Here is a 10,674-nt window from a genome sequence, read left to right as displayed (position 1 = left end):
CTCCCGCGTCCGAGGGCCGTGAGGGGCCCCGGGGTCGGGGGAAGCCGGGGAGGACAGCGCGCCCGGACGGCGACGTGAGGCGTGGGACTCCGAGAGGAGTCTCCCTTCCTCCCCGCACAGACGCAGCCCCGGAAGCCAGTGTCCTCCCGCAGAGCTGCTGTTCTCCCCGCAGACACACGCTGTACCCGGCGCTCGGGCTCGTCCTCCTCGCCTGGGAACAACACCCACGCCGGGAACCGGGGAGAGGCGCTGGCAGGGCCCACTTTTCTAGGCGATCCTGTTTAATAGCCCTGCCGACCTTGCTGCGCCCTCTTTACCACCAGCCTCGGGGCGAGGACCGGTGCTCTGGCACCTCTGCCCTTCCACGCAGCTTCCGCAACTACTACTTATCACTCTTCACACGCAGTTCAGTACCGAAAATTCGAGAGCCACGCTCCACAGAAAGGGCCTTCGACCTTAATATCTACCACCTGAGCCATTCCCCCGACTTTCCTCTTTGGACTTGAGAGGCAGAAAGGAAAACATTCGTTCTTGGCATTGAGCTACTCTTCCCTTGGAGCCTGTGGTCGGTAGGTTCACTTTCCTTAAAATAGTTGAATGGTGCTGGGCTCTGGTGGTTCACATGTCATCCTAGCTACTCAAGAGACAGATCTGAGGATCGCAGTTCAAAGCCAGTCCCGCAGGAAAGTCCCTGAGACTCTCATCTCCCAATAAACGACCGGAAAACACGTGGTAGAGTGCTAGCCTTGAGTGAAAAAGCTCAGGGACAACGCGCAGACCCTGAGTTCAAGTTCCATGCACACCATCACCACCAACAAAAATCATTTGTTGAGAATGCACCTTTCCTCCACAAGTCTGGGAAATATATGGCTTCCTGTTTCCTGCCAGCAGTAAGACAGTATAGAGCAAACCAGGGCTAAAGGTCTGGACAAGTGAGAGATGACCATGTCACCACTGTTTCTCAACAAAACCACATGGCCAAAGGTTGTGTGGAATGTGGATCTTGTAAGCAATTTCTCCCAGCTCCAGTCCTACCAGTGTTTACGTGATGTATACCTTGTGCACAGCCCCATTATGCAGCCAGATGTAAACGTCCAACAGCGATGCTGAGATTTAATTGAAAACCAAAAGAGATTTAATTGAAAACTGAACTTGGGGGTCAAATGATTATAGACTCTGACCAACAAGCTCTGTTCCTGGTTCCCTCTTTCCCAAGGTCTCTTCTGGCAGCCCCAGGTCTGCAGCTTTGAAAGGTGATTTCAGTTCCTGCCCCTGTGGCTGGGGACATCTAAGTCATCACCCTGATTTCATGTGCCTGCTGTTAGTGACTTAAAAGCTCAGCTCTGACTCCATCACAATCCTGCACTGGGAAATGGAAAGGAAATTTCCTTTTTTCTTTTCTTTTTTGGTACTGGTCCTGGAGCTTAAAATCAGGGCCCAGGCACTATCTCTGAGCTTTCTTTCTCTCTCTCAAAGCTGTGCTCTACCTCTTTGAGCCACAGTGCCACTTGTGGTTTTCTGGTGGTTAATTGAAGATAAGCAGCCTAGCTTTGAACCACGATCCTCAGATCTCAGCCTCCTAAGTAGTAGAGATTACAGTCGTGAGCACCCTGTGCTGTCTCTTTTATTTTAATTAGCCTAACTTCGCTTTGTTTGCTCTGTGTGTGTGTGTGTGTGTGTGTGTGTGGTCTCATTCCCTTTTTTAAAGTGTGATGTTGTATGATATGACATGTATCTATTCGGTGAGCTCCAGTCACTGATCACAGGGAAATCTTGTTAACATGTACTTGGGTGACTGCCTGGGAGGAAGGGACACAAAACATAGCTTGTGAGTAAAGAAAGGTTCTCCTTGGCTTAACTCTCTGCAAACATCCTGCTTTCAAGAAGTCTCTATATTGTTGAATAGGTGTAATAGAAGTAGGGTTTCTCTTAGCTAGTTACAGATCTGTGATCTCAGTTTGAGGCTAGCCCAGGCAGAAAAGCCTATGAGACTCCAATGAACCAGAAAAAAAAAGCAAGACGTGGAGCTATGGCTCAACTGATAGAGTGCTAGCCTTGAGCAAACAAGTCAGTGTCATCACTCATATCCTGAGTTCAAGCTCCAGTACTGGCATGCATGTGCATGTGTGTGTGCACGCTAATTCACAAGTTCTATGGGAAAAAAGTTCTCTATATTCAGTGATGAGTAATCATGGAAATGTCCAACATCCCACAATGTCTCCTGTGGACTCCCTGCCTTCAGGCCTGTGGTCACAGGTAGCCTGCCACATGGATCAGCAGTGACACACACCTCCTGAACACAGAAGTTCCTCTGGTGACCACCTACCTCCCATCTCTGCTCCAATTTTCTCAACAATGCTGATCTTTAACCCATATGTGCTATATTCTTATTTCAGTACTGTGAGCCTAACAAGTCATATAACATGTACAGCAGATAGGCTTAGTTATAGTCTTGTAAGGGAAAAAAAAACCCAACCAACCAAGATAATATTTAAATTTGTTGTAACTGTGCCTGTCCTGGGCTTGAAGTAAAGACTATGTGCTCTTGGTTAGGTTTTTGATTCACGGATAGCAATCACAATTTGAGTCATGGCTCCATGTCCAGGTTTTTGGTATTTAATCAGAACTAAGTGTTTCACTGAGTTTCCTGCCTGGACTGACTTCCTGCCAATCTCGGCCTTCTCAGTAGGATTAAAGCCACCATAGCCTTGTTCTGAGATAACTTTTCAAGAGAGCTCTGATCACCCAGTTGGAGCGTGGAAACAAAATGCTAAGAATCCCTTTCTGGCATCTGGCTATTCTGTAAGTTGTCTAGTACTTAGATTCACTTTGGAAAACATGTCTATTATTTCTTTTCTTTCATTTACCAACAAAATCTGATAAAAGAAAAAAAAGCAAAACCACAGTAAGTAACATCAATTATGACGTTTGGGTTCCATTCTTTTTGCTGGGACCCTAAAGGGTTTTCTTTTCAATTAGTTTTAATCAATTTATCTTTTTGAGCTGGTACTAGGGCTTGAACTCAGAGTCTCATGCTCTTGCTTAGATTTTTGCTCAGAGCTGGTGCTGTACCACTTGAACAACATCTCCATTTCCAGCTTTTTGATAGTTTATTGGAGATAACAGTGTCTTGTATTTGACTATCTAGGCTGGCTTTGAATTTTGGGGGGGGGCAGAGGGAGGAGGTTGTGGGTCTTGAACTCTGAGTCTGGGTGCAATCCCTCAGCTCTTCAGCTCAAGACTAGTGCCCTTATCACTTGAGCCACAGTGTCACTTCTGGTTTTCTGGTGGTTTATTGGAGATAAGAGTTTCCATAGACTTTCCTGCCTAGGCTGGCCTTGAACCATGAGCCTCAGATCTCAGCCTCCTGAGTAGCTAGGATTACAGGCATGAGACATTGGTGCCTGACTTGGCTTTGAATCTTGATATTTAAGTCTCAGCCTCCTGATTACAAGTATGAGTTACTGATGCCCAGCAGGATTGATTTGACCTAATTTATACACTCTAGCTTTGAAACACTAATCTTTGTTTTCAAATCTACAGTTAGGATTTCCTTAGAACGATCTTTAAATTTTGGGGAACACCACTATACAACCAATAAAGTTCCAAGAGGAGTAAATAAACATAGCTTAAGGCTTAAGGCAAAAATAATACTTTAGTGGAAAATATTAAAGAACATTAATGGCTCTCAAATCTTTGATTTATGTTAAGAAAACAAAATCCTAACCTTGGACTTATGAAAAACATGACAACATGCATCAAGCTGTTTCCTACTACTTCTAGGGAATTAATGTCAATTGCTTTCCAAATATTTCCTAAATCAGTCTAAGGGGCCTGGCAGAGAGAAAATCTAAAATAACCCTCTGAATTGATTTCCACTTTTAGCAAATGGATATGTTGCCAAGGCAATCAGTAGCAGTTTTGTCATCAGCTCTGTAAACTGAAGCTGGATCAGGTCTCCAAAAGGAGGCTGTGAACATGGAGGTGCTGAAAACCACTCTCCATGGGTACTGAGGGCTAAGGTGTTTAATTCACATGTTCATCTTACCTGCCATTTGGGGTATATGGTGAGTATATAGGTCTGCATCCTATTCTTCTTGAGAGGAACTCAAATTTGGTGTGGGAGGTGGAGACTAGGTGAGCACTGGGCAGTAGGCTGGCAGTGAGTAATTTGTGCACAGAAAGGTAGGAGTAGCTCCTGTAATCAGGACTCTTACCTGGGCACTGGTGGCTCATACCTATAATTCTAGCTACTCTTGAGGTTAGGATCTGAGGATGTGGGTTTGAGGCCAGTCCTCAAAGACAAATCCAAGAGACTTATCTCCAGTTAACCAGCAAAAAGTTAAGGAGTGGCTCAAGCGGGAGAGTGCCAACCTTGAGCAACAACAACAAAAAAAGCTAAGTGAGAGCACTAGGCCCAGATTCAAGTCCCAGTACCAACATACACACAAATTTAAATATATATAAAATAAAATAAACTGTATAATTGTTATATATAATATTTGTATAACATATGCAAAATATTCATATGTAAATTTAAAATGTAAATATGTAATCTATAATAAAATAGATGTACAGGAATATGATATATATTGCATTTCATATATTTGAAGTATTTCGGAGTTGAATATAAGGCCCTGTTTTACATAAATGTACATTCACTCATGAATAACCTATTTGCATTTCTGGTTTCTTTTTTTGTATGCACAGTAGTCTTTTTTAACTCCCAAAAGTAAAGTATTATTTATAATCTTAAAAATTGCCGTTTAGTATATATACAAAGGAGTTTATGTTTATTTATTTATTGTTGGTCATAGGGCTTGAACTCTGGCCTGGGTGCTGTCACTGAGCTCTTTTGCTCAAGGCTAGCATTCTACCACTTTGAGCCAAAGCACTACTTCCAGTTTTCTGGTGGTTAATTGGAGATAAGAGTCTCTTGGAATTTCCTGCCCAGGCTGGCTTTGAACTGCTATCTTGGCCTTCTATGTAGCTAGGATTACAGGTGTGAGCCATCAATGCCCAGCTTAGGAGTTTATATTTTATATAGGAAAAATAAAGCTAAAAACCTGGCCTAGGTTTTAGAAGCCCTACCTCCTCATCGCTTCTCTTCTCTTTCACTGCTCATGGTGATGAGCCATCACCAATCACCTCTGCCTCTCTCTTGGAAGAGGGAAGGAGATAAGGGGAGTGCATGCAGGTGTGGAAGCAACACTGGCACCTTGGCTGCATTTAACATGATTTAAACTCAATAATGGGCCAATTGTTATTATTTAGAATTAGCATCTCTCTCAGAGACTGGCAAATGATCATCATTACTAGTTTATGTGTGTGTGCCTGCACTGGCTGCTTAAACTCGGGTCTCTTTCTTAGGCTTGTTTATTTTCCACTCAAGGCTGTCTGACACTCTACCACTTGGGCCACATCTCATCTTCCTGCTTTTTGCTGGTTAATTGGACGTAAGTTTCTTTTTCTTTTTTTTTTGAAAGGTTAAAAATTCCTTAATTTTTTATTCCTGGTACCACTACCACAATTTACAGGGCAATATACCTGATGTAATGAAAAGAAAAAGAAAAAGCTACAACAGATAAAAGACCTCTAGAATGTACATCTAATTGACACTACATTGCATTAATCAATAGCTGCACTTTTTGCAAACTGTGGCTACATTGCATTAATCAATAGCTGCACTTTTTGCAAACTGTGGCTATGACAGTCCTGAACAAGAAGGGTTTCCTGTTTGAGCTGCAGTAACTTTTCTGACTATGGATCATCGTTCCTTCTGTGGCAGATTTTTACAGTTCCTCTAATGCATTTGGGACGACTGTCTCAAAGTAACCTGCAGCTTTCCTGACAACTCCTCGCTCTCTCCCCTGCTAAGAACTGTAGCCCTTTTTCTGTTATTTTTAAAACCTTCTGCTACCATATCCACCACTTCCACCACCAGATCCATAACCACCACCATATGGACTGCCAGAGCTTCTTCCACCAAAACTGATTGCTGTTGTCCACTGTAATTTCCAAAATCATTATAGTTGCCACCACCACCGTAGTTACCGCCACCAAAATTTCCTCCTTCATTGTAACCATCATATCCTCCTCCACCACCACCATATCCTCCACCTTGGTTTCCATAACCTGGTCCACCACTACCATAGCCTCCTCTACTACTATAACCAGGACCGCCGCCATAGTTGCCACCATCACCTCCAAATCCATTGGATCCACCATCACTTCCTCCATAGCTACCTCTACTGCCACCACCTCCACCACAATAGCCTCCTCTTCCACCAAAGTTTCCACCACGTCCAAAATTACCTCCACCGCCTCCAAAGTTTCCTCCACGACCCATAAAGTTGCCAGATCCACCTCCACGACCTCTTTGTGATCCAGCAGACTGCATCTCTTGTTTAGAAAGGGCCTTTTTCACTTCACAATTATGCCCATTAATAGTGTGGTATTTCTGAACAACAACTTTATCAACTGTATCATGATCATCAAAAGTTACAAAAGCAAATCCTCTCTTTTTTCCACTCTGCTGGTCTTCCATAACTTCTATGGTTTCAATCTTGCTGTATTTTTCAAAGTAGTCTCTCAAATTATATTCTTCTGTATCTTCTTTAATACCACCAACAAAAATTTTCTTCACTGTTAGATGGGCTCCTGGCTTCACAGAATCCTCTCTAGAAACCGCTCTCTTTGGTTCCACAACACGTCCATCAACCTTGTGGGGTCTAGCACACATGGCTACATCCACCTCTTCAACACAAGAATAAGTCACAAAACCGAAGCCCCTGGAACGTTTTGTCTGAGGATCTCTCATTACCACACAATCTGTGAGTGTGCCCCATTTCTCAAAATGTTCTCTTAAACTATCATCTGTAGTTTCGAAGCTCAGACCACCAATAAACAGCTTCCGCAGCTGCTCTGGTTCCTTTGGATCATGGCCCTCCATTTTGAGACTGGACTCACCTCTTCCAACTCGAGTTCAATATCTGGACGTGAGTTTCTGTCCAGGTGATCTTAAATTTCTGAGTAGCTAGGATTACAGGTGTGAGTAACCACTACATGGCACACACACACACACACACACACACACACACATTTTGTCAGTCGTGGGGCTTGAACTCTGAGTCTGGGCGCTGTCCCTCAGCTCTTCAGCTCAAGGCTAAGGCTCTACCACTTGAGCCACAGTGCCACTTCTGGTTTTCTAGTGGTTAATTGGAGATGAGTCTCATGGACTTTCTTGCCCTGGCTGGCTTTGAACCTCTATGCTCACATCTCAGCCTCCTGAGTAGCTAGGATTACAGGCATGAGCCTCTGGTGCCCAGCCCTTTTATATTTTTTAAAGATAGTTTCTATTTAGCTAGGATATGGAAACAACCCAGATGCCCCACCACAGATGAATGGATCCAAAAATTGTGGTATCTATACACAATGGAATATTATGCAGCCATTAGAAATGACAAAATAATAAGGAATCATGTTGAGCGAGGTAAGCCAAGAGCAAAGAGACAAACGGTACATGGTCTCCCTGATAAGTGGATGCTAAATCCAAAATGTTAGGTGATACGACAAAATTAACAGGACTTAAGAAACAAAGAACTCCCACTCATCTGGTCGAGCCACTACTAAATATCCCCGTGCTGCTGATCACATGTATGGTGTATAGTGTACACCGTTATATGTTACAGACTGTGATAGACAATTTGCTCCAGGAAAGTTAGAATGAACTTGTGACTTTAAATGAGCATCATTATTCCACAATACTGTGAAATTTGGGAAATTATATAATCACTTAATCACAATTAAAAAAAAAAGAACCTCAGGGAAGGTAGGGAGGAAAGGGAGGGTAGGGGGAAAACAATGGAGGGGGTAACAATGCTCAATAGGAAGTGTACTCATTACCTTGCTCATGTAACTGTAACCTCTGTATAGTATATTCACAATAAAAAGATAGTTTCTTTTGAAAGATAAGATCTGAGGAATTTGATTGCTAACATTATCGTTATTTTTTTTAGAGAACGCTGTAACAATGTGTTAAGTGCAGGAAAGTTTAAGCAATCACTTGTTTTCACAATTTCTTTTGATCCTTGAACCTGAAACCCAGAAGTTCTGGCAAATCTCACAGTCAAGGCTGTTTTAGTCAGGGCTTCTGTGGCAGTCCCCCTTGCAAAGAGGCCTTAGGGAAGCCCCCGGGTCTCCATGGTGACAAGGATGGGTCTGGGTAGAACACACATTGCTGCATGCCTGAGCTCACTCACTTAGTTGGATAGCCCAAGCTTTGGTAGCAACCAAATTTCCTCAACATCACTGCTGGGTTCATGTTCAAATTTAGAATCTATTTGAACATTCTGCTCTTTTAAAGCTCCAAGTGTTCTATCTCAGATCACAGGAGTTTTGTTTTTGAAGAAATCCTGGACAGAGAACAAAAGTCAAATAGAAACCTTAGGGGTTGTTGGTATATGCAGAGGAGGAAGGTCTTGGGAATTTGTGACTGGGGCACCAGCTTCTATGAAGATGCTTTACTGACCTCATCCATACTTTGACTAAACTGTGAACTCTGTGTGTGTGTGTGTGTGTGTGTGTGTGTGTGTGTGTGTGTGTGTGTTTGCCCACCTGTCCTGGGACTTGAACTTAGGGATATTGGGTATTGCCTTCCCCCCACATCCTCCCCCTCCCAGAGCTGAGGACTGAACTCAGGGCCTTGCACCTGCCAGGCAAGTGCTCTTCCACTGAGCTAATCCCCAGCCCCTGGGAGTTGCCTCTGAACTTTTACATTTCTTCCTCAAGGCTAGCCATATCTTCACTTTCAGTTCTTTATTGGCTAATTGGAGATGAGACTCAAACTTTTCTACCTGGTCTGGATTTGAACCAGGACCCTCAGATCTCAGCCTCCTGAGTTGCTAGGATTACAGGTGTGAGCCACAGGTTCCTGGTTAGAAGTTCTGTTTCAAAACAGAGTCTTACTCTGTCCGCCAGTATGGCCTGGAACTCACTATGTAGTCGTTGCTGGCCTTGAACTCAAATTATAGTCATTTTCCTGACTCGGCTGGGCTTGGCTTCCAGAGGGAGTGTGTGTGTGTGTGTGTGTGTGTGTGTGTGTGTGTGTGTGTGTGTGTGTGTGTATGTGTGCGTGTGTGTGTGTGTATTTGTGTGACCATAATAGGACTTGAACTTGCCTTCATGCTCTTCCTTGGCTTTTTCCCTCAAGGCTGGTGCTTTTCCCCTTGAGCCACTGCTCTATGTCAGCTTTGTGCTAGTTAATTAGAAAGGAGTGTGTGTTATGGACTCTTCTACCTGGAGTGCTTTAAACTGGGAAACTTAGATCTCAGCCTTCTGAGTAACTAGGAGTGAGCCAAGGGCACCCAGCTAGTACTAGGGTTTGAACTCAAGGTCTCATGCTTTCTAGGCTAGGCAGGGGTTCTAGGCAGGGGTTTCCCAGCACTAGGACTGACTTAGATTCTGTCACCTGTTGAGTTTCCATGAAATATCCAAGAGAAATGCCTACAATTTCAGTAATTATCTGAAAATTACTCTCCCTTCTAACTACTTCTTAGAGGATTGCTCTGGGGAGTAGGTTTCAGCATATGAAATTTTGGGGGAGGGGCTGGGAAGGTGGCTCAGTGGTAAAGTGCTTGCCTACCATGCATGAAGCCCTGGGTTCAATTCCTCAGCACCACATAAACAGAAAAAGCCGGAAGTGGCACTGTGGCTCAAGTGGTAGAGTGCTAGCCTTGAGCTGAAGAGCTGAGGGACAGTGCCCAGGCCCAGAGTTTAAGCCCCATGACCGACCAAAAAAATAAAAAAAGAAAAGAAATTTTGGGGGAGGGCCAAAATATTCTGATCAGAGAAGGTATATGCCAAACGGAACTGAAAACTGATACTAAAACAAATACCTGAAACATGTATTTATTCTTCACAGCAGCACTATTCACAATCACTCAAGTATGAATCAATGGATGAACATGTAAACAAACTGGTATGTGTGTGCATTACAATACTTTTCAGCCACAGAACTCTAACACTCATATACACTACAGCCTGAATGAAACTTGAAATCACAATTCTAGAGGAGTGTTGATGGCTCATGCCTGTAATCCTAGCTACTCAGGAGGCTCAGCTCTGAAGATTATAGTTCAAAGTCAGCCCTGGGTAGAAAAGTCTGAGAGACTCTTATCTCCAATCAGAAAGCTGGAAGTGGAGATGTTGCTTCAGGGATAGAGCACCAGCCTTGAAAGGTAAAGCTAAGCAAGAGCATGGATTAAGTTCAAGCTGCAGATCCAGCACATGTACTGACACGCACGTGCACGCGTGTGCGCACACACACACACATCGTTGATCTTACATGAATTTCATATCAAACATCATAGCTGAATGCTCAGCAGATGCAAGCCCCGGGAGTAGGCAGGGATTCAGAATTTTTCAGTTTTTACTCATGTAAACAAAATGAACAATATCTGTTCAATATCAATTTCTAAGGCAAACAAGTATTTAAGTGAGAAAGTGAAACAAGTCAAGGTATTTGTTAGGATGTTGTTCTTTGATATTGAGTTGTGGGAGGGGCGGAGACTAGATTTTTGGCTTAGTTTCTTTAGTTGAAAAGGTACGCTAATAGAGCTTTGAATGCGCATATGATTTTTTCTTATAGAATAAGGCTTTTTTTTGGGGGGGAGT

General features: G+C 43.4%; 1 pseudogene; it reads right to left on the bottom strand.

Moving 5' to 3' along the window:
* Positions 1-5,715: 5,715 nt before the first annotated feature.
* LOC105998634 lies at positions 5,716-6,954 on the bottom strand (annotated as a pseudogene).
* Positions 6,955-10,674: the final 3,720 nt, after the last annotated feature.

The sequence above is a fragment of the Dipodomys ordii genome, unplaced genomic scaffold (assembly GCF_000151885.1).
Source record: "Dipodomys ordii isolate 6190 unplaced genomic scaffold, Dord_2.0 Scaffold167, whole genome shotgun sequence".
Taxonomy (NCBI): domain Eukaryota; kingdom Metazoa; phylum Chordata; class Mammalia; order Rodentia; family Heteromyidae; genus Dipodomys; species Dipodomys ordii.
Note: the sequence above shows the minus strand (reverse complement) of the source record. Positions and strands in the feature narration are given on the sequence as shown.